The following is a 22,886-nucleotide window of genomic DNA, read 5'->3' as shown; positions in this document are numbered from 1 at the left end:
TATTTTTGCACTATGCGTCAGAATAATGTTTAGATTCTCTCTCTGTTTCTATTTTTCTTCCCTAGTTTTAGTTTTGGTTTAATGTTAGTTATTTAGTTACGGTTAGGCTTCCAACAGTATTCTACTGCAGAGCCTCGCCCTTTACTTCGCTAGTCTTTGTGTATTATTTTTCTCTGTATGTTTCAAGTAATAAAGAAAAATAATAATAATATTATTATTTATTTTACCAGAATTTTATAATAATTCAGAAAAACTAGTCGATATTTGCTTTAAGACAAAATTTGCTGAAAATCGAATTGAAAACTGAAAGCATGATATCTATTTCCTCTGAGGTGCCGGGAGAAATGGGTCTCGTCGTTCGGAGAGATGGTTCGCGTCTTTGGGAGAGATGACCAACATAATCAATCATGAAAAGATTACAATGAAGAAAGCAAAATTATTCAATTTAGTCAAATACAGATTTATTGAAATTCTATTTGTTTACGCTAAACAAGTAGAGAACGCATCAAACAACAAGTGAACTACCTACTAGCGATTAGCAAAGCAAAGAAAATAATCATTTTCTATTTAATTGAACCTAATTAGTTCTTCTTGCCGACCACAACTATTGCATCTGTCTCTATTTTAGCCAGTCGACATTTAGATTTGTATTGAAATAATTTTCTAAACGTTCCAGGCAATTCGAAAGTGAACCATCTATCTCAATCATAACTGGGAACATCTCTCCTTTTAGATTTGTTTCCGACATTTAGATTTGTATTGAAATAATTTTCGCTGCATTGTCCCTCAATATCTCTCCTATCTTACTATCCAAAATATTATACGAAAATTAACTTAGAAGTATATTTTAATTACGATTCTGTACACCACTATTGATAAAAGAGGTTAATATAACCCCCATCGACTTTCTATAGTCTATAAATCCGGAAAAACGCAGAAGCAAACGAAATGGCGCTATTCGTTCAACTGTTTGGCTCATAGAGAAGCACTTAGTCTGCACTTTAATGCGTCTTTACGTATAGAGTCTCAAATATAACAACTGTACCAACTCCCTTGCCGTGCCGACACCGCCGGATATACCCTATACGAGATTATCCAACGAAAAATCTATATGCTTGGATATTCTAAATCCTTCTATTGTTTCTTACCCCCCTATTTTCGGCTGCCGTTCGTGCCGTTTCAATTTCACCGAACAAACGAACGCTGCTTTTCTTTCCGAGAAGGGGTAGGAGCGACTCTCGCTGGTCGTCGAAACATTTTCACGGTTTCATAGTGCTGGATCACGATATTCGGAAATATTTAGGCTCGGCTGATGTTCGACGTTCTGTCTGGGAAGGCAGAAGCAATCGATGTTTATGGATTTCCATCCACGCGTGCACAGGTAGGGACCCTCGCCAGTCCCGTCCCCACCCCTCACGTGAAATCGCGTAGTTGGTAGCGGCAATTACGAATTGCGTGATTTGTGGCCGTAACTCGCCGCGACGGCGGCGTCGTGACGCTCCCAGGTTACCTGCAGGTGGCCGGCACCAACTTGCCGCTCGGTTCGCGGCGGCGCTGCGTTTTTGAATGACGGAATATTACATCCGACTCCTAGCGAGCTTTTCCATGAAAATTCCTGTCACGTATGTCAATACCGAGAATTCATCAAATCCCGGCACGAAAGCTCGCCGATATCCGCGGCCGATCTTCCTACCATTTCAAGTCACCCCCTCGATTCGATGCCATTGCTTCACCGACAAGAATAGATGCTCTTCTACCGTACAGGCCTAGCGCGTTTCGTCTCCACTTGCATCCCCGATACGCGCTGCAAGCTTCGCGGCGAACAGCCGTGCAGTCACTTGTTCGGAGAGCCCAGAAAAAAAGCATGGCGGTGCAATTTAAAGCGTGTACAAGTGTAGCGTGACAGGGAGCGTGTAAACAGCGGCGAACACGACATTCCCCGCAAGTTTGTCGCTTCAGTGTTGAACATCGATCGCGACAACAATACACGCGACAAAGGCCCAAGTTTAACGTAAAGGAGCCCCGACAGGGTGGGCATGGAAACTTTCTCCTCGGCGGTGTGGTAGCGCGGTTCGACGCGGCGTTCCTCGGGCAACGATGTCGAAATTGTAAAAATTTTGGAACGAGCCCAAGGAATAGGAGGCGAGGAGTTCCTTCCATATCCACCTGTCGGTGAAAACACCGAGGCACCGCGATGCCGAATCGGCCGCTAAAAGGGGGCCACGGCGCGCACACACGCGCCCGGGGTATTTAGAAAGTCACGAACAGCTTCGCGACCGGCGTCGCCGCCATTCAATTTATTCGACGCCGCGGCACCGCCGCCGTCGCCGAGCGAGTTCGGCCGCTAATTGAAAAGCGGACAAATTAACACGGTGAATGGATCGTCGCAATTTATAATGTCACGGCTGCCGCGCCGACGAACGAGAACGCGATACCGCGGGTTATCGCGAGCGCGGCCGAAATACGGCCGATAAATGGCTGATAGCATCCGACTGGCCGTAGGTTCCGTCCTTTTTCCTGCGCGGACGCACCCGAGTCCTGGGAGGAGTTTTCCGAGTGAATATACTTGGTCGAAGCACAGTGGAACGTGTGGAATGTTTGAAAGTTGCTACGTGTTGGTAGGTAGGGTAAAGGCAGGTAATATGGAACGGCGCGTAATATGGAACTTCGTAAAATTTCGATAACGAAATAACGAACTCCTCGGGGAATCGTGTATAAGGTGAATGTCCCAATTTCTGCTCATTTAAGAGGTTACTCGTCGGAAAGAAGGTGTGAAAAAATTTGTTTGTGATGAAAATTTGCAGAGTAATTGATTAATTCTTTATTAATAAATCAACCAGTCGAAAACTAGTTAAGAAAAATATTTCAAGATGTTTAACTACTAGTAATTTGTAATTAAATAGAATGCTCTAAATGTCCGTATTTCTGCTCACGAAAAATAGCGATGTACGTATTTCTACTCACCATTTGTAAACAATTTCTACTCGCATAATATGTTGCCTTTTCAGGTTAAAATAAGTTACATCTTTAATGGAGATGTTTCGTAACATAACAGTAAAGCATAAAATAATGATAAACAAGAAATAAAATGCCTTCGAATAGAAATAGAGGTTACAGCATATATTGAATTGTCAGGTTATGTTGCTAAAATTTTGGTGAGTAGAAATTCGGACACGACGGTGATTCATTTGACCCTAAACCTAATCACCTGTTTTCTACTTAAAATAATAAAAAATAGTACAAAATCTACATCCAGAGCACAATACGGTATCTGTTTTTGTTCATAAATAAGAACTTTTACCGCAAAAACTATTTTCTGCTCAATTATCGAATACCAATAGTTCCTTACCACAACCAGCTAAAATACGGTCGAAAAATCATTTGTCTATCATTTTAAAAGTTTTTCGTTGCTTATGCTGCATTTCGATCAGCCCCAAGCTCGTGTAACACCCGCGTAAATGTTCAAATAATTTAGAATTATTTTGTTGTAACTACAGTACAAACGTGACGCTTATAATAATAAGAAAAATACGAAATGAGCAGAAATGGGGACATGAGCAGAAATTGGGACATTCACCTTAATAGATCCCTAGACACAATAGACGATGATACTAACAATTGAGTATCAGTCGGACACTAATTGAAAAATATATATTCTCACACAATAAGTAGTAATTGAGTTGATAAGACTTTATTTCTACTCTTGACTTTTTTTACTTATTTCTATTTTTATTTCTATTTAATATTAATATTTTTAGTGTAAAATATTTATGGCCAAAAATAGAAGTAAAAACTTATCAACTCAATAACCATTACATATTGCGTGAAAATATATTTTTTCTTCTCAAAGCAATAATTTTAATATTAATTTTAATATTCTCATTTATTCGCCATATATCGCTCATTTGTTATTGGATTTGCATCAAGCGTGCACCACGCGATATAGATTTTTTTTACACGTATCACATGTCACAACTCAAAAACTGTCAAAAATGGAGCTGCACCCCTATTGCTGCAAGGTCCTCAATTTCACCGATTGCTGGAACTTGCGAAGCGGATTGGTAGTATCTTCCTAAAAAGCGACAGAAAAATATCCTCTCGTTTTTGAAACTACGCCGCTTCTGTCAGAATTATAGAAACAAAGCAGTTCGATTCATAGAGCGAGGGTAAAATACACCGTTCTCCGCGACCACCGACATATTAGGAGTGGATTGAAGGTTCGCAGCGACGGAAGAAAGAGCAACATAAATCCCGAACAATGGAAAACGATCCTCGGAACGATGAAATCGTGATTCGATAGAAGCAGACACCCGCCGCGTACGAATGCGGCAAGTTAATGCAAGCCGTGTAACAAATACAGGCGATGATTATCGAAGTCGATTTGAAGGGGAGACAATAATTATAATGATTATATTGGAGTCGGAAGGTAGGCGGCCGGCGGGAAATAAATTACGGGTTTGCTTGCTGCGTGCAGTCCACATAGCGGCATAGGCGCGTTCGTTCGATAGATCCGTATCTAAGCATTCTGTTCGATAGAGAGCGCCACTGCAGCTGCTAGCTTCCGCAATTTTTTATCAAGCATTAATACGGCTGCGGACGCAGCACACCTCTCGGATCTATGGTTCCACTCCTCCAATAAACACATTTGCTCGTCGCTAATTACTTTTCGACGTAGCAGGATAAATTTCCGTCGCGACCTGGTAGAACGCGCTTCCCCTGCTACCACTCCCCTTCTTCAAGGCTGCGATGGCGTCGGACACCGAAACCCGTCTGGATCCGCAAACTGCTCTGCGGAATTGGAGGCCGGGGAAAAAAGAGGAACTTCAGTGAGTTTTCCACACGAACGCGAATCTAGAGCACAGACGAGGATCCAAGTAGAAACCTCTCGGACCAGTGGCCTACAATGCGATCGCAATTGTCCCTGATCCTGTCGTCCGTGATCTTCATTTTTGCTAATGCATTTGGAGAACCGTCGAACAGCGATCCTTCCGGAACATCCGTAGATATCGCGAGGCCTAGATATTACGGCGAACGCAATCTAACAGGCTGCGATGTGCTTTCAGGCCCGCACCGTCCACACGCAACGTGAATATTCAATTTCTCTGCAGCGCTACCATTTTCCGTAGGCTCTTGTAGCGCCAGGAAAATCGACGGTACAAGCATGGAACTGTTGTTCCTGGAGCTGGTCGATTACGCGCGACTGGAGACAGTGGGACGGCGAGCAGACGTATTTTTAGGTTGTCCGTAGGTTAAAAGCAACTGCCCAGCATCCGGGTGATCCCGTTTGTCGACCAGTCGGAGCATTCTTACCCACATTCCAGCATCGATTACTCGGAGGACACTCCGATTCCTGGTTGATAGCCTCTCGCGATCGTGCGGCTCCTGTCCCGAGGAATGTCCGCCGAGGAAATATGCAAAGATCGCTGGCTGCCGCGAATATGTCGCTTCCCCAGATATTGCGTCGCGTCCACCAGGATGATACTTAATTAGCACGATTGTTGTTTGCTCGCGAGCCCGAGGTAGTCGCGAACGTCTGTTGCCGGCAAGAACAGTTTGCTCCCGCGACCGAACCAGCACCTTCTTCTCTCCTCTTTTTTCCCTTCTTCTCATTCTTTCTCCCTCCTCCTAGCTCTAAGCTCCTCTCGCTGCGTTCTTTTTTATTCGCTCGAGTGGTTATCGTTCCTCCCGCTGCTCCCCTCTCCCCTTTCATTCTAGTCCCGCACCCTGTGCGCATCCTTCTTTACCTCGTCTTCCTCAATTTCAGTAATATGCACGCGCTCGACCGAGCTACACCCGCTCCTTCCTGCTTCCTCGCTTAACACTTCCGTTCAACCGCCGTTCACCACTCTCGCTTATTCCGCTTGCCCGTGTTTCCCCAGGAAGAAGCAGCGCTACCATTTCTGCCAGACCTTCCGGTGTTCCCCTTGATTGAACTAAGCGATCCACGGAATTAAGAATTAATTCTCAATTTTGTAGATTGCCCGGAAAGCAGCTCTCGTGGAAACTGCTTCTTCCCCGTTTCCTCCTATCGTGCGGAGCTGGAACCCTCGTCCTTATTGTTCCAGAGGAAGCCACTTCTATCGAGCTTCCACACTCCTCGTCTTCTAACCTTCAATGCTTGACAGCGGGGCGCATCTTTCTTTCGCGCCTCAGCTTCGACACTTGAAGCACCGGCGCGCAATTAACACCAGCAGAAGAGTGTCGGTACTCCTCCCTTCTCCCACTTGAATCTCAATTTCTCCAGCAAGCGGGTATCTAATATCTATCCAGCTTTCGAGCGTCCGCGTACAGGAGTATAGGCGCGGGCTGCCTGTACTCGGTCCTCTTCGTCCTCTGTTCGTCCTGCTCGTCCTGCTCGTCCTCGTTCGTCCTTCTCTCCTCGCCGCGGTGAAGATTGTCGCGCGATTAGTGCGGGCCCCAATGTCACGGGGAAGATACATTGCTCTCGTGGCTGGGTCCGCGCTATAGGTACAGCGGTGTGTGCATACCCGGCGAGGCTTATACGGGCCCCGTTTATATACGGTAACACCGTAAGTGCATAATCGTCGATCGCATCTCCTTGCACTTTGCGTCAAGCCACAGCACCTTGTACGTCGGGCCGCGCGACCGCCCCGTCAAAGATCCTCGTATCTGCGCCGTGTAACGACCTGACACGTTCTCCGTGTAACCGCGGAGAGGAGCCGCGACGCGACGCGACGCAAGGCGACGCGTCTCCGCGATCGAGCGTCACGCCTGCCGCGCGACTGACGCCAATTGACGGCTTATGAAACACGCCGACTACTCTGCGTCGTGCTAACCGTTTCTTGTCGCGTCCTATTTGTAGCACTTGCTATCATAATTTCAGTTTTTCATAGGTACCTATTAGCCTTTTAAAAGCCTTCCGCTTTGCAGCATTTTTACAATTAGTCGGCGACGGCATTACTGCTCCGTAAGCGCAGAGTTCGATGACCGGGTTCAATGGATTTTAGCACGCTTTTTCCATCGTCGTGTAATTGACGTTGGCGCGGTTAACCAATACACGGCCTAAATAATTGGGCTCGTGTCCCAGTGATTCACGAGTGCCGATGATACTTTCGTGACGCTCGCGGCTAAATACGCGGGCCGTTTCAGGAATGAAATAGCAACTGGCTCGTTTTAATATCCTGCCCGACGACGTTTAACATTTGAACAGTGTGCCGATGTAACGCGCGCTTCGAAGCCTCGCGCTGCAACTGGCACGAGGCACACTTTCAGCAATGTCAGGTAATGGTGCCAAATATTAATCTTCGAGGCGTTAGAGGTCTGTAAGTTGCTAAAGGCTTGGTTCAATATTACATCGCGAAATGCACGAGAGATATAGGCGCAGAAAAACACAATTTCCAAACTGCAAAGATGCGCTTTCGCACCTTGTAGGGTAGACCGGGGCGGATTGGATCACTTTGTGCTTGACGGTAAAAAAATACTAGTCAAACATTGAAGAAACTAATTTTGTATTATATGTTCGTGACCAGTACACCTTTGGCTTTAAGATTAATAATAGAAAATAAGATCAAACTTAAAAATCTTTCTTCCGCGAACAAAAAGCCAAAAAGTGAGAAATATCCGATTCTCCCCGAAACTTGGATAACCCATAAATTTCTTACAAAATTGAAATTTTCATAACAAAATCTTTAGAATCAACTTAAACAAATCTAATTTACTGACAGTGAAGTCAAGTGACACTACTTAGCACACAGATCGAGAGCAATTCTCGTGGCAACACTCTTCTATCGCGATGTAAGAAAAATGGACTCGATTCTTGTTCTGATCCGATTCACCCTGCGATTCGATTCGACCCGGTCTACCCTAGGTATGTTTGAAAGCGCAAAACTAAAAAACCACTGAACCGATTTCGATGAACCACGTACCAGAAGAATCTTTGTTTTAATGGCACTATTATAAGTTATAGAATAGTTCCAAAATCCACGCGCAGAGGGCGCTACACTTGCTTTTAAAATTAAATGCGAACGGAGAGTCTAATTTCGAAGCGGTTTTCAGCACTGAGTTGCAATCACAGTGTTAAAGCCTAAAAAAAAATTTCAAGAAGAAAGTTTTACGCGCAGTACTAATCAATGTCGTAGCAAAGCCGCAGTTATTTTGCCACTTTGTATATTATAATTGCGGAGCAGTATGAAAGACTGCGAGTTACTCAGCTGCCGTTGTTGAATTACACCGCTGAATTTCTCAGAGCGAGCGGTGCTTTCAGGTTCGCGTACAATACTTAAAAAGTAAGAATTCCTCGAACAATGAGCGCGCCGAAAGGGGAGCCGAGTGGCCTCCGAGATCCGTGGTACGTTCAATCGGAACAAAGTGTATCGTATAGTGACCGGTTGGACGTTTGTGATGCGCGTGCCGAAGAAACGCACAACGGTCGTTGTGTTTAGCGAAGAAAGAGGCCGGCGTACGTAGCCGGGAGGACGTTTGTATGGCAAGACGATGGCAGCTCTATCGGCATTACCAATTGTGAACACCGCGACTTTTATCCAGCCAACAGCAGCGGATAGCCGCTTCTTTGAGGGCTTAAAAAAATTCCGGTATCTGCATCCGACTGCCTCGCCCTTGCCTTTCTTCTAAACGGCCCAACAACCTCCAGCCTCCCTGGCATGTGAAATCGATTTGACCGGGCTGGATTACCGCTCGAGCGTTTACCAAATCTGTTCCAGTCGTTCGGCAACTCCGACGAATCAACGGCCAAAGCAGCGATGTAATAAACGCCTTTTCCCTCTCACCATAATACTTTAATCTCCACTCGAGTATATTCAACTAAACTATCCCACGATGCATGGGCTGAACCACCGAGTCAAACGTCGCGTCATTAATTGCAGTCCCCAGAAATTTAGTAAACCAACAGCACTGGGCAGCGATTAACTCAATTGCGAAGGCACCATAGCGCGGGAAACGAGCCCGAACCCAAGCAAAAAAGAATCGTAGCGTTTACGTTAAAGCGAGGGCGCAAGGGTGGCAGCCGCAAGAGAGCGTGTACTGGAGCAGCACCAGGGCGACGGAGACTGGAGAACGACTGCCGGATGATTCAGCGCGGTTCATTACTCAGGCAGCTTTTTACTTTAATCACATTAATGAAGCATTTAATCTCGCCGCGTGTTTTACAAGCCGCCGGTGTGTGGCCTATCTCGGCTGCGTGGTTGACGAGGATTTCTCAGCACTCCCCCGTGGAACCTCTCTCCCTTCTCACACCCTCCCCTTCTTTCCCTTTCTACGTGCCACCACCTCTCCCGCCTCTCCTCCGCATTCCCACCCGCCTTCCGACGTTCCTCGTCCTTTCACTTTCATCCATCTTTCGGTTATTATCTTCTTGTTCTCCCACCCTCCCGCGGTGTCCGCTAATAACCGCACCTCGTTTAGGCCCCGTTTACACCTGTACGGCCGTGCGGCCAGCGTCCTTTATCTCACTCCGCCCGGGCACGCACCATTACGGTAATATATTGTATTACAGGTGCTCGCCTTTATGCACCGCTTATCGCCGCGCGAGTATCGCCGCGAAGGTATAGGTAATCGAAATCGCTATAAAACCGGATTCCCGTATCGACAGCTGCCGCCGCGGCGAGGCACGTAGGGCTCCGGTCGGGGACGCGCCGACAACGAGCGGGCATCGTTGTTAAATTAGGCAGCCACCCGGAAGGTTCCCTTTCATGGCGCCGAGCTGACTAATAACCGGGGACATTTTGCCCGCGCACCGTATACGCGCTCATTTCCTCCGTTATTTATCTCGCGACAAGCAACTACGGAGGCTGTCAACCAGTAGATACAAATGTCACTTACATCCTCTGTCATTCCGATGCGGATAATAGCGCCGCGTACCCCCGTCGCCGAAAAAATTACCAGCTTATGACTACGCCTACTGCACTCGGCTCCGGCCGAGACGATTTACGAGCGTCGTACTCAGCGCCGCGTAAATAAACGATCGCGTCCTTCGCGTTTAACCATTAAATTCATAATCAACGCGTGTCCGCGTCGCGTAAAAATCGCCCCTTCGAGGCGAAAGGGACACGCCGCGCAGCCGCGGCGAACGCCGAGGATACAGCGCGAACCCGAGCGCCGTTGTCGCGTGTATCGGGGCGGCCCCGATAAAATCTGCACTCATTGTGCCGCGGCGGACGATAAATTCGAGGGCGGCCGTGGTGAAATTTTTCGTGGAAAGAAAAGAACGAGAGACAGGAAACGGGTCGCGGAGCGGCCGGCGTTGGCTCGTAGCGTAAGGCGCGTTCTAGGTTTATTGTTTCCCTGGACGAGCCGAGCCGCGCCGCGAGCCCGCTTGACATCTCGCTCGTAATAGGTATACAGAGACAGTGGGTTGCTTACATTATGCCGGGAAAGGAAGATGCACGCATGTGCTCTCCGCGAGGCCTGGGGCGGTGCAACGTCACTTACCTGAAACAATAAATTACATACCGTTACGTTGCGTACGTATTATATGTATATAGGCGTATATAGGTAACTGACTGATTTACGATCTCCTCTGCGTTACGTGCGCGCGTACATGTGCTTACAAGCACTCGTGTGCCGGCGAGCACCTGTACGCGCGTGTCTACGAAAGTACCTACTACGACGGCAACCACGGTGAATACCTCGTGCTCGAACAACGGACGGGATTGACGTTTTCATCGCGTTTCGATTTTCAAATTACGCGGGCGCAGTGTCCCTGTTTTATAGAGTGCACCTGCAATTAGAACTTCGGTGGTTCCAAGATGTCAGAGGATATCCTAAATTGGATGGATGAGAATGACATCTAACCCTGTGATTTACCTACATCGCACAGTGGGTCGGATTTAAAATTTCCCACCTTTCGGGTCTTCCTTTTAAGGGGTCATGCCTACCTGCAAGGTCTGAAAACACAAGTATTTTCGGGATTTTTTTTAAAACACTCGAAGGCTTTTTTTTTAAATAAACCTTTATGTATTCGAAGTGTACTTGTTAAACTACTTGTGGTAATTTTTGCGATGGAAAATATACACAAATAAAAATATATTTTAGCGATCTCTCGGCAGCGATTTTTTTTATTTATTTATTCAAAGCCCTTCACAGTGGCTTAAGCAAAGTGTTTGGGAGACTTTTCGTTTCCAAATTATAAGGAAAATTCGAATAATAAAGAAAAGTAGCAACGAATCGGTTTGTTTATTACATTTTAAAATCGATTTTTTTTATTACATTTTTCGAATGTTCAACCTCTTAGGAATAAGAGTTTAAAGGGATTTGTTGAAATTCTTAAAATTCCCGATGTTATACGCATTTGATAGCGGCAAATGCATGGGTAACAACCGGCCACTCGACAGTCACGTAAAACTTTACATGCGTTTTTCTCGAAACAGTGTTCTCAACATCGGTGGGACCTGTATCTCCAAAAGTTATTATCCGATTCGACTGAAACTTTTTTTATTTTGATGAATATACTTCTAGCTAGGGGGGAAACCAGAAAAAATTACAAAAATTGAAAATTTATCATTTTTAAAGCCGTTGAAAGAAAGAAAAAAAATAGGAAAAAAGTGATTTCAAATTTCAAGTGTCGTTATTTTCTAAAAAAGTCATTTTTGTAATTTTTTCTAGTTTCACCCAGCCAGAAGTATATTCTTCAAAATAAAAAACGTTTCAGTCGAATCGGATAATAACTTTTGGAGATACAGGTCCCACCGATTTGGATGAATTTTTTGACGCCTCGACTCCCCAGTACCGTCTGCAATGATTAATTATAAAACAAAAAATATATTTCTGTAGCTCAATACATCCTTAATACAATGCAAAAAGTTCCATTAAATTATATATAGTAGTTTTCCTTTAATTAATTCCTAAAGATCACCTATTTTTATGGGCTCTAGACCGGAACCTCCCCTTAAAAAATATAGTGTTTGGATAGAAGCATATGTAATTCCTTTTTGGAAGATAGGGTCCTGAGGGAGAGGCCTTCCGATAAATCCGCCACTGCTATTAAGTTCAGTTGCATAAAAATTCACTAGCCCAATGCCCCTCCCGAACTCTCGATTTCTTTTCCAGGAATACAGCCACGGTAATGTTATTTAAATAGCTAATTGTTCTGCAGCTAGCTTTCTCAAAGCTCCATGCAATTACTCTGACTACGTTTCAGAAGTTAATCTAGTTTACGTGTCCTGTCTGGAAGCATGTCTGATTCTTATCTCATACTCGGTGCACAAGAGGTTCAAATGTTCCAGTGGAACGAGTAACACCCTGTCACGAAACACTATGAACACGGGGGAACGAAGGACCCGGGAGTGTAAAGAATTCAAAGTTACCGGCTGAATGGAGCGTAATCCCACAAAGTGCGCGCAAGGTAAGGTTACGTTTCGGACAAGTGAAGGTTGTCGGTATCCGGAGCGTGGCCCAGCATCCTTACAATCCCATTGGCCGATGTTAAAGCCCGCTCGCACTTACTGGATCCACTATGCACGTGGTGCAGGCTTCGATCTGCTGAACGTGCATCGGGCCTCCCACAGAAACACACACTGGCACGTACGCTTTACACGCGCGATCCGAAAACCACCGAGTCACCGGACCGTTTCGACGCGTAAGCCGAGAGCGCTTCCCGGAATCGATGCTCGTAACTCGATCGACGATCACTAGCAACCTCGAATCACAAACTGTCTAGGGTCGTCCGATGGAACGATTGGAATCGGAGCGTCAACTTCACCGATCCTCCAGCGATCAGAAAAACCTCCGACACACAGGATCGGGCGGGATCACCGCGGAACGTTATCGAGAGTGGAAGAGAGCCAGCCGTAGCGACTGTGCATGCGGAACGACGATTTCATCGACAGTGAATAGTAGCGCGGCGATAAACATTGATGGCACACAGCGAAACGTCGGACGCGTGGTAAGGAGGAAAAAGGAGGAGGACTAGGGGGTAAAAAAAGAGTGACACGAGACAGAATGGAGACACCGCATAAACCTTCCCGACCGCGAGCCGCCACATAAATATAATAGGGAAGGTAAGGCCTCGTGATGGTTGGTCGGCATTGCCCGCCGAACCGTCACGGACTCAGCACGTCGTATTGGTAGGGGGAATTGGCGCGGGGGTGGGGTGAGATGGGTGGACGTGTCAGGGGCAAGAGTGGAGGTTGAAGAGGGAGGGCAGCGGTGGTCGACTCCTCTCTCTACACGGTGCAACACACGGCGGCGTGAAACACGGGGAAACGGCACGAATGATCGATGGGATTCTGCGCCGTCGCGGGCATGCCATGGGTGTCCGTTCCCCACTACGTTTTGCCAGTGAGCTCGACGCGCACACCACCACAAAGGGGATCCCCGCTCTTCCAAATGGTCGAGCGGCCCGCGCCGTCTGGTGGGGCGCGCGCACGTGGTGACTCGCCACCGGCTTCCTCGTAATTACCACAGATGGCGCGGCCGATGGCTGCGACACCAACGCCACCTCCTAACGTAGCGAGGAACCTTGTCGGTAAAAAATATGTCCGGGGGGTGAAACGAAGTATAAAGAGAATGGCGGGAAGTTGCTGTTCAAAACTGCTTCGTTATTTGGTGCTAACAATTTCAGAAGAGGTTGCTGTCGATATGAATCAACCCCGAAATATTGATTTTTAGAATCGACAGTTAACACAAGGTCACCTGATTAATTCCAACGAAAGAGAGGGATATGCGCTGAGAATAATATGTCTACTTAAACATTATCTACAGGAAACGGAAACGGAAAAGGAAACTGTTGTAACACAATGATACTCCACTCAGAAAAACTGGACGCGAAAAAGTAACGCTCGCAAACATACAGAATACGCGAGGTTTTGTAGAAAACGAATGTGTTCGCCGGATATAGTCGACGATTATACTAAAAAATGCATAAGTACACATACGCGACTAAATTCCCGAGGTTGTTAAACTTTCAGCCCGTCTGGCGCGCATACGGTGTGCAGGGTCATCGCGTTTTATGCGGATCCGCAACACCCTCCCGAATAAATCTATTTGCATACAAATTGAAATTTTCGGTTTCCTTCGAGCATCTAACATTGAGCGTGCAGCGCCGGTGTTACGTGTCGCCTCGTGCCGCGCGATCAGCGCTGTGTTTATTACTCGCGAATGCCCGTCAGAATTCATCAACCTAATTGCGGCATTGTTAAACAACTCACGATCGACGGTCGCGCATGCACGGGGTGTAACGCAGCTCCGTGCGTGTCGATGGCTAGGCCGGGGGACTTCTAAAATCTTCAAGGCGAAATTTAGTTAGGCGACAGCTCGCGCGCGCACATGCGCCTATAAAGCTGGGACGCGTTAAGCATTCGTGAAATGCGATCGGAGGACCACCCGTGCGCCGGTGCTCCTTTTCTAAGTGCGAACCGATGTCCGCATTATGCGTCGCCCGTCATCGCGAGGTGCAATCAAAATTCTTGAGCGAGAGCTGCGCAAAACATTTTCAGAGCCAAGGATCCGCTGGCAACTAGAAGCGAACGGAACGGAGGAAGAAGCCAGGAGCGAATTTCGTACATAGCTGGTGCGCCGAACGCGACGATAAATTATGGGCGAAAGAAACGGAAAGCCGCGGCGCGAATGAAATTAATCTAGCGCGAGTGACGACCGACCGTGGAAGATTGAATGCCTGAAAGTACTGAAATTCCCGAGAACACGATCGTTATATAATTAGTCTCACTCGGCCACGCAGTGGGTATCGCGGCACCCACCGCGGGCATTGTACATTACGGTACGAAAGTAGCGCAAAGCACGGCAAAGCAATTGATCAATATAGCGCCAACAACCCCTCGTAACCACCCTTCTTCAGCTTCCAGTCCTCGTCGTCTACCCGCCCGGCGCCCTCTCTCACTCCCGAGTCCCAGCGGCGCAGAGAGAACGCACCCCCATAACAAGTTTCTTACTCATCTTTTTCGTTCAATAACTCTCCATCCAAGATGGCCACCGCGGTCGTCCCTCATTGGCTGGGGGAAGGGGTGGTCGCAGGGGTCTGTACGGGGTTTGGGTGACCCGAGAGGCGAGGGAACCGAGAGAGAGAGAGAGAAAGTGAGAGAGAGAGAGAGAGAGAGAGAGAGAGAGAGAGAGAGAGATACGGAGAGAGCGAGAGCCGCAGCGGTAAAGGGAGATATAGGGAGCGAGAGAGCGAGAGAGTGAGGAGGGGTTGGAAGCAGTGACGCCATCTATCTTCCGTTGCCTTGGCTCGGCGTAACATAAGGCAAGATAAATTGCGGGATCTCCCGGGTTCTTGAACCTTTCTGGCAAATTGCATAAGAATATCCACCCTCTACCCCACCCGCTCTTGCCCTTCCCACCCTCTGCGACTGCCCTCGCGGCTCCAATGGAATTGGAATTAACTCGAATAAATCACCTCGGTGGCTCTGCACGGCTACGCAGAGAGTTGCTCGTCTCCTCGCTCCAAGGAGTTCAAATTTCTTTTGCAACGATGTACCGCCCCTCTACGTTTTTCTCAACTAATTCCCCAGCGAGATGCGAAAAATTAATGTTGTACATCACGCGCGTGCCAACCGGGCAATAATTTTCAGGTACAAGCGTGCCTTACGTTTCACGCGCCGATATAAACGTCAATTTCACCCGTACAGGTGCGAGTTAACCATTCCCTAACCTATACTCATCGTACACGTAACTAACCGATGCTTTCATTCCGCCTGCATACGTAATGCACAGGGGCAACAAATAAATCGTTGCCACGCAGTTCTCATTTGTCGCTATTTATCGTAAGCGTTATTAATTTTTCGCAGCACTGGCATGTGTAACGCAAGGCTAAATGGCCCGTGGCCGCTGTTTATTTTGCACTCTGGCGGAGGCGCCAATTGCATCGGCAAACGTCCGCGTAAAAACGACAAACGCGATGCTAAATGATATCTACTCTTTATCTACGCTCCAGCGAAATTTCCCGTATTTCACGAAACTTCCAGCAGGCAAATAGGGAGGGCATTATGTCACTGCGATCGCAAAGGCGAAGAGTAAATGGAAGATAAAACGATCGGAGCGTTAACTGTTGACCGCTCCGAAAGTCATAAAGCAGTGCCGGCATCTGGCGGCATCTGCGAGAACAAACGAAACACGATGCACGGAAGACGAAGTGTTGTGTGCGCGGGCGCATCGTGGTCCATTGATCGGAAGATATTGTAATTGTGCAAAATCGGCGAGGCGAATTTCGATTCGCGGAACGGACTTTACGATGCTCGGGCTGAAGCAGGCCTGGCTATAATGTAGGAAAAGAGAAGGGAAGGATCGATTAATTAGCATGAATTAAATCGTTCCATTAATGGAACTACAGCTGGTATACAAAAAGTAAGGTCAATCAGCGTGATACCCAAGGCGTTTATTAATGAACCAGTCATATTAAAATCGACTAATAAATCGATTAATAATTCAGGACATTATTCTTGGGACACATTGAATATGCGAGCAATTAACGTACGCGTACGCCAGGCCAGCTCGGCTTTACTGCGCGTAATCGAACGCTAAGAAATCGTGGATTCGCGTGTCACAGTTACGGAGCCGGTAACCCTGTCCCGCAGCTGAAACGACGTCTCTATTGCCGGCCGCGTCATGATAGTCCCCCCATACGGCGGGCCGGACGAGTAGAAGGGAACTGGTTATCATTGCCGAGTGGCTGGCTTTCCGTATTGCTTTCCGTATATTGTGCCAGGTCAGTAAATCCGAAACCGAGCTTTACGATTTGTTTACTACGCGGTGGTTATGGGACCCGGTTATACAGCCATAGGTATGCGGGGGCCACGTGATCACGGCCATAAACGCGTCTGTTATGCGCTCGTAAACCGTGAGAGTCCCACTCGACGCTTGCCGGCTCTCTGCCCGCCGGTCCTCCCACCACCAAAGACCATCGTAAAACAAGCGTTTTACGATTGCTGCCTATCGCTGATGATACCGCCACCGTGCGGCCACAAGTACTTATTCTGCCAACCGTATCGCTACCGCATACTATCGCCTTCCGTAAACCTGTTCGCGCCTCTTCTGCGGTCACTGAATTTAGTGGCGCTATTGACACCGCCCTTTATCACCGGTATCAACTTATTCACTTTTTACCATGTAAACGGAGAAATTGGAATAGAGATAAGAACTGGACTGGGCTCGATAGATCAAGTATTGAAAGCTGGAGATTCTGCAGCAACGGGTATCGTTCGAAAATTTAGACATCTACTCGGAGCATTGAAACCATACATCGCGGATATTATCCCAGTGGCACACCCAGAGGGTGGCCAAAGTGCCCTAGCACCCTCAAAGAAGGTGTTTGTAAGAAGAATAAAAGCTGGATTGTATTCTTTAAATAAATTTTTATAATCACGAATTTGCATTGCAAATATTTTTATCCCTTGAACTCTGCTCCCTTCAAGATTAAATCCCAAGCGCGTCACCGAGGGTTAACGAGTAACATGCCAGCGTAACGCGTGCACGGTACCGAGGACGTATCAAGATCGGCATAAGTTTGGCGGGACGATCGAGGCGCCACCAGCGGCCGGCGTTCGATCGACGTGTCGTCTGTATCGGCGATGACGCCGTGCTCGCTACGTCACCGGCCCGACGCGACGGAACGTAGCACTGACGTCATTCGGTGGCAATAGAAGAGAGTAGGGACAGACGACGGCGCGGTTGTGACGTAACAGCCGCCTAGGAGAGAGAGAAAGCCGTGCCAGCCATGCTGGCGTAGGTAGGGGAAGGAAGAAAAGGGAGCCATTATAGAAGGGGCGCGACTAGGCTGAATCCTCCCCGCCGACCGGTCGGCCCACCGAGGAAACAGCTGTCAGCTGCGTGGAGTTGCGGACCCTGTCGTCTCACCCACCAACCCTCCTTTCCCCGTTACTCCATGCGCCTGTGTGCGCCCGCGTCGGTGTGTACGTGTATTATTAGTCCCTGTACAGACCTACAGACGCGGCTCTGTGTTTCCAAGCTGAACCCATCCGCGCGCACACAGGCAGAGGCGACCAGCCAGTCAGCCAGCCAGCCACCCACCCACCCCCGATGTTAAAATATTCCGGTGGGCGAGCGAGCGAGCGAGCGAGCTAGCGCGGGACGGGAATAGCCCGGGAGAGTTATGGCCGCCTCCGAGACTCAAATAACTCTTTAATCCGCGGGCGCGTGTACGCTCTTCGCGCTCCTTTCTACCGTGCGTTCGTTCCTCCTCGGGTTCCTCTCCGCGTTGCGCCGCTCTTTCGCCTGGTCCTTTCGGCCCCCTCGCTCTCGCTGTCGTCGTCGATTTTGCCGACTAGAGGACCCGCCGTCTATTTGCGGCAAATACTAACGAAAACTGACCCGTGGAAATTTCATCGAGCCCGTGGACAGCCTTTCAAGCGCGCTTTTGATCTCTCCAGCCTTCCCGCTTCCCTACTCGCATTTGTAACTCGCAACGCTACCAATTTATACCCCTCTGCTCCAGCAGCTATAAATTGCCCGATCAGGCCTACCGGAAGGAACTTGCAGTGTCTGGCAGATTTTTGCATTTTGTGTATTATCTACTTGGACTATATACCCAGTGGCGCACTCAGGATTTAATCAGCAAATTCAATAAAATTTATTAGGGAATTATAAGAACTTATTTAAAGAACAAAATCGAGTTTTCTTTTCTTCCTACAAAGCTCTTGAATTAATTCAGTCGTGGTCATATTAATCTCCTTTTTGCTTATCCTCTGGGTACGCCACTGTATATACCTAACTATTAGAATTGTACGCGATAATATTACTTAAGTAGTTTGCAATCAAAATGGTGATTCAGAAAAGTGTCTGTCTCGAAACCACAAGCCGTACAGATGCATTAGGAGAAGCTGAGTAATACCTAACAGTTTGAAAATTGTAAAAGTTTGAAATTGATGCTCGATGATGATGGTACGCCGAATAGGAAGTACTTAACTATGGAGGTCTAAAATGGGGTGTGAAAAGCACGCCGCATAATAGACTACTTACAATAAAGCAGTAGATAAATGAAGAGCTGCACGAGTTGTGTAGAAGCGAACGAAATGCGGGTAGCACGAGCATCAAAGATTTTATCTTCACGGTCGTAACTTTTTATCCCAACGTTGCTTCACGCCTACACTGGATGCACATTTATGATAAACGACGTAATTGTGATATATGTGCGCACACCTCATCTGACAAAATCTGCCGAGTTAAGGATTTCAATTCCATAATTCGCGCATCCTCTTTCCCTTTGCGAGCTTAAAATGGCACGGTTTGTCAAAAGTTTTCTGACAAGTAAACATTCAGTTATAGGGAATAGAGTTTCTCGATATGGAATATATATATTTTGAAAGTACTCATAGTAACTAAGAAATCCTGAAAAGTATATCTGCAATGGACCTATTTTAGTCATGTTATCAGTAACATTCAATATAGCCTCAAGGTGTTTGCGAGAAACGGCAAAATACTTTTACTTAAGAATAATTGGCTAAAACCTGGCAGCTGTATGTTTTGTTGTGGTGCTGAATCCGAATGTGACGTTATTGGTTATGTAAAAAAATGCCTAAGGTAACTCTTAATAAAAAAATCGCTTTTTTGGAGATAAATAAAAAAAGGAAAGACCGGAGAATTTTTTAAATATTTTCTTCGGATTATTATTATTATTAAGCGTCTTTATTGCACAACTCAAGTGTATAAGCAAGAAAATAAAGAAAGAAAATACAGAAACGCAAAGGCGAGGTTCAGTCATAGACTGTTTTTCAACCTAACCTAAACGAGTAATCCGAAAAAAATATTTAAAAAATTCTCCGGCCTTTCCTTTTTGAATTATCTCCAAAAAAAGCGATTTTTTATTAAGAGAACTACCTTAGGATTTTTTTTACACAAACAATAACGCCATATTCGGATTCAGCACCACAAAAAAACATACAGATGCCAGGTTTTAGCCAATTATTCTTAAATAAGAGGATTTTGCCGTTTCTCGCAAACGCCTTGAGGCTATATTATTATTATTATTATTATTATTATTTAGTCTTTATTACTCGTAAAACAAAACTCATAAAAAAATATTTAATGTTATTGATAACATGAGTAAAAAAGGTCCATTGCAGATATAATTTTCAGGATTTCTTAGTTACTGTGAGTACTTTAAAAATATATATTCCAAATCGGAAAACTCTATTCCCAATAACTGAATGTTTACTTGCGAGAGTGTTGGTACCGTCGCTCGGGTGTACACCTATAAATCGCTGGATCCGTCGGCGATCGAGCGACCATGTTTCACGAGGCTCGTAGTGACACACTAGGAGCATCACTATTTCCCTTCGATGAATTTCGCCTAAAAAAAGGAACCTCCCAATGTTAATCGACGAAAATTATCGGCCACGAGAGTGAAACTCTTTGGGAGAACGAAAGAAACGTTTCCATCGGACTCGAGGGGGGGGGACGCGGCACGCCATCAGCTTCGATAAAGAGGCATCAATAAGCCGAAAAAGGAACGAGACCCCGCGGTTGTTGATCAAGATCGGCGATCTGGATCGACCAAGCAACGATCCAGATTGAGCCGCGGGACACGAGGATACGGCCCGTCGATCGCTGGTACAAATTTATCGCGGATTAAAAATTCCCCGGAATCCATGCGTATCGATGTAGTACTCGGGGGGTAATTAAATGCAACTCCGTTCGCCGCCACGCTTTCTTTCTTGTTTGCATGGAAATCGCGACCGGCACATCCCGCGGCGTGCTTCGTGGCGCGCTGTGTGTGCAGGTATGCGCGCGTGGCCGTGTGGCACGCAAATTAAATATCTGCGCCCGTTCGCGTGTAAGAATACAGACGTTCGCCAGGGCGCCAGAAAGATATATCGTTCCGCCAATTTGTTCTTCGTGAGGAAATCCATTATTAGGCGAAGCACGAACTTTTGCGACTAATTGTGAGCGTTGTGTGCAGGAGCGCACGCGCGCGACGCTGGCCGGTCGACCGAGCAGAACGCTCGCGCGTCGGGCGCGAGCGAGCGAGCGCCTAGACGCGAAAATAATGTATATTCATGGACCCACGCAACGTTAATGAGTCGTTCGCCGATAAGCGGTCGGCGATATTCCGGTTAAGGATACTTTACGATCCTTATCGACTTGATAAGCCAGTTCTCGTGCTACCCTTTCATGTTTCGTGCCTTCCCGTGACTTTTGACCTTCGGCAACGGTCGAAAGTTGCCACCCGAAATTTCTAGTTTCGTAATAGAGATCTTAGCGAGGCACAGACGTCGCGAAACGGGGACTATTTTTTAACGCAATTGCTGCGACAGGAATAATGCAAAATACTTAATAGTTGAATCATCGTTGCCGATGGTGATGGTGATGCATTGCAACAATAAATTTCAAAGGTCCTTTGAAGCAGGCATCCCCATCTTGGGCAAAAGTGGACAAGGTTTCTCGAGGGCCAAAGAAAACAGCACGGTCCGTTGCGAGTCAAGGAGGAAGTCAAGCTTATTGCCTGCAGGTAAACGCGCAAAAAGAGGCAAAGGACTGGCCAGTAAAAAACCTCCCGTCGATCGCCCGCTGGCGCAAGGACGAATACGTCCTGGCATTGGCAACGGCAGATAAGCGAGGGCTTAAAAAGGGCCACCCTCGAAATCCTCAGGGTAACCAGGCCGTCGAAGGTCACGCGGATACGCAAAGTCGCAAGGAGGAACCGCAGCGCGCTGTAAAACCATAAATCTGCACTTGGCACTTTTGTCCGGCTCAAAAAGGCACAGGGAGGAGACGCGGTTGGGCGAGGAAAAAAAGAACGTGTCTTGAAACTCGACTCGAGCCGGGCAAACCGAATTGCGAGTCACAAAGTGATCGTGCCCTCTCGGAGACATAAAGTTGAAAGCCCGTCGATCGAACAGAACCACAGGTTCATAACTCGGGAGCCCAGAATTACTGTGGAACGAGAGGGAGGTTCTTAACGCGAAACACGCAGCGTGGAATAACCCGTACTACAGTGGAAGGGTTCTGGCCCTTTTTAATTGGGTGACAGATAATAATATAGATTTTAGAGTCGCTCTAAGAGGCACTAACATGCCTACATATCCTAGAACTAACTCTTACATTGATATTGGGCTCACCGACAGCAGGTTACAGACTTCCAATCTCAATCCAGATGGGACAATTACGACTATAGATATAGACAGTGACCATAGAGCCATATGTATTCACTTCGTGTTACCAAAGATTGAGGATCAAATAGCTCTCTCGGTCCCACATAATCCTTACAATTATAATAAAACAGACTGGGAAGCATTGCAAACAGAAATAGTCTCTAATAATGATATCACCATTCCTCAAACCAGGAATCTATCCAACACAGACATTGATAAGTATCTAATAGATATTGGTAACAATATAAGTAAGGCAATGGAGAAAAAAAATACCGAAATTCCCTGACCATAGCTCCACGGACGCATATGTTAACCCTAGAATTAGACACCTTCTTAAAACAAAAAGCAAGTTAATATCGATTCTGAACAACGGTTCATATATAAGGGTTAGTATTTAGGCGGTATGAATGTGAATATTATCTACAGCCCATGAGTGAGGCAAAAAAAAAATTCCGTCTCTGTTTTATTAGACAGATATCTTTCCTTTTTTCCGGAACATAGTACCAAAGGTTGTTACTTGTCTCCCGTCACATTCGGGAAAGCGCTTAGAATAGAAAACATATTATAAGTATACCACGAAAATTTAGTATTAGTAGGTTGTGAGCGTCGCCGAAGCGATCTGGCAACCTAGCGGCCATATGTACAAGCGGTAGACTATTCACTACAGTGAACGATGTGAAATTTACTCATTGTAATTTTTTCTTGAATAAATATTAAAAAAAAAAAAAAACGAGAGGGAGGTCAGCATTAGGATATTAAAAATACCAACGATTTACTCAAAAGTAAACTGTGTTATAGCGATTAAAAGTAGATGGACGTTGAGAGGCGTCAAGTTCATCGGAATAAATC

The 22,886-nt window shown here is 46.6% G+C and overlaps 1 protein-coding gene across 4 annotated transcripts in view; it reads right to left on the bottom strand.

Annotated features, from left to right (window-relative positions):
- LOC143366141 (homeotic protein antennapedia-like) overlaps window positions 1–22,886 on the bottom strand; it is a 368,003-nt gene that overhangs the window by 77,034 nt on the left and 268,083 nt on the right. Inside the window, exon 1 of one of the 4 annotated variants that reach the window (XM_076806961.1) lies at window positions 12,282–12,535. The exons of 2 other annotated variants lie outside the window; for them this stretch is intronic. The gene's annotated coding sequence lies outside the window, so the exon portion shown is untranslated. Of the gene's footprint in view, window positions 1–10,338; window positions 10,355–12,281; window positions 12,536–22,886 lie in introns of those variants that run through there. One more of the 4 variants, XM_076806959.1, reaches the window with a different exon arrangement.

This window comes from Andrena cerasifolii, chromosome 2 (assembly GCF_050908995.1).
Source record: "Andrena cerasifolii isolate SP2316 chromosome 2, iyAndCera1_principal, whole genome shotgun sequence".
NCBI classification, from domain to species: domain Eukaryota; kingdom Metazoa; phylum Arthropoda; class Insecta; order Hymenoptera; family Andrenidae; genus Andrena; species Andrena cerasifolii.
This window is presented reverse-complemented; position numbering and strand designations above follow the sequence as displayed.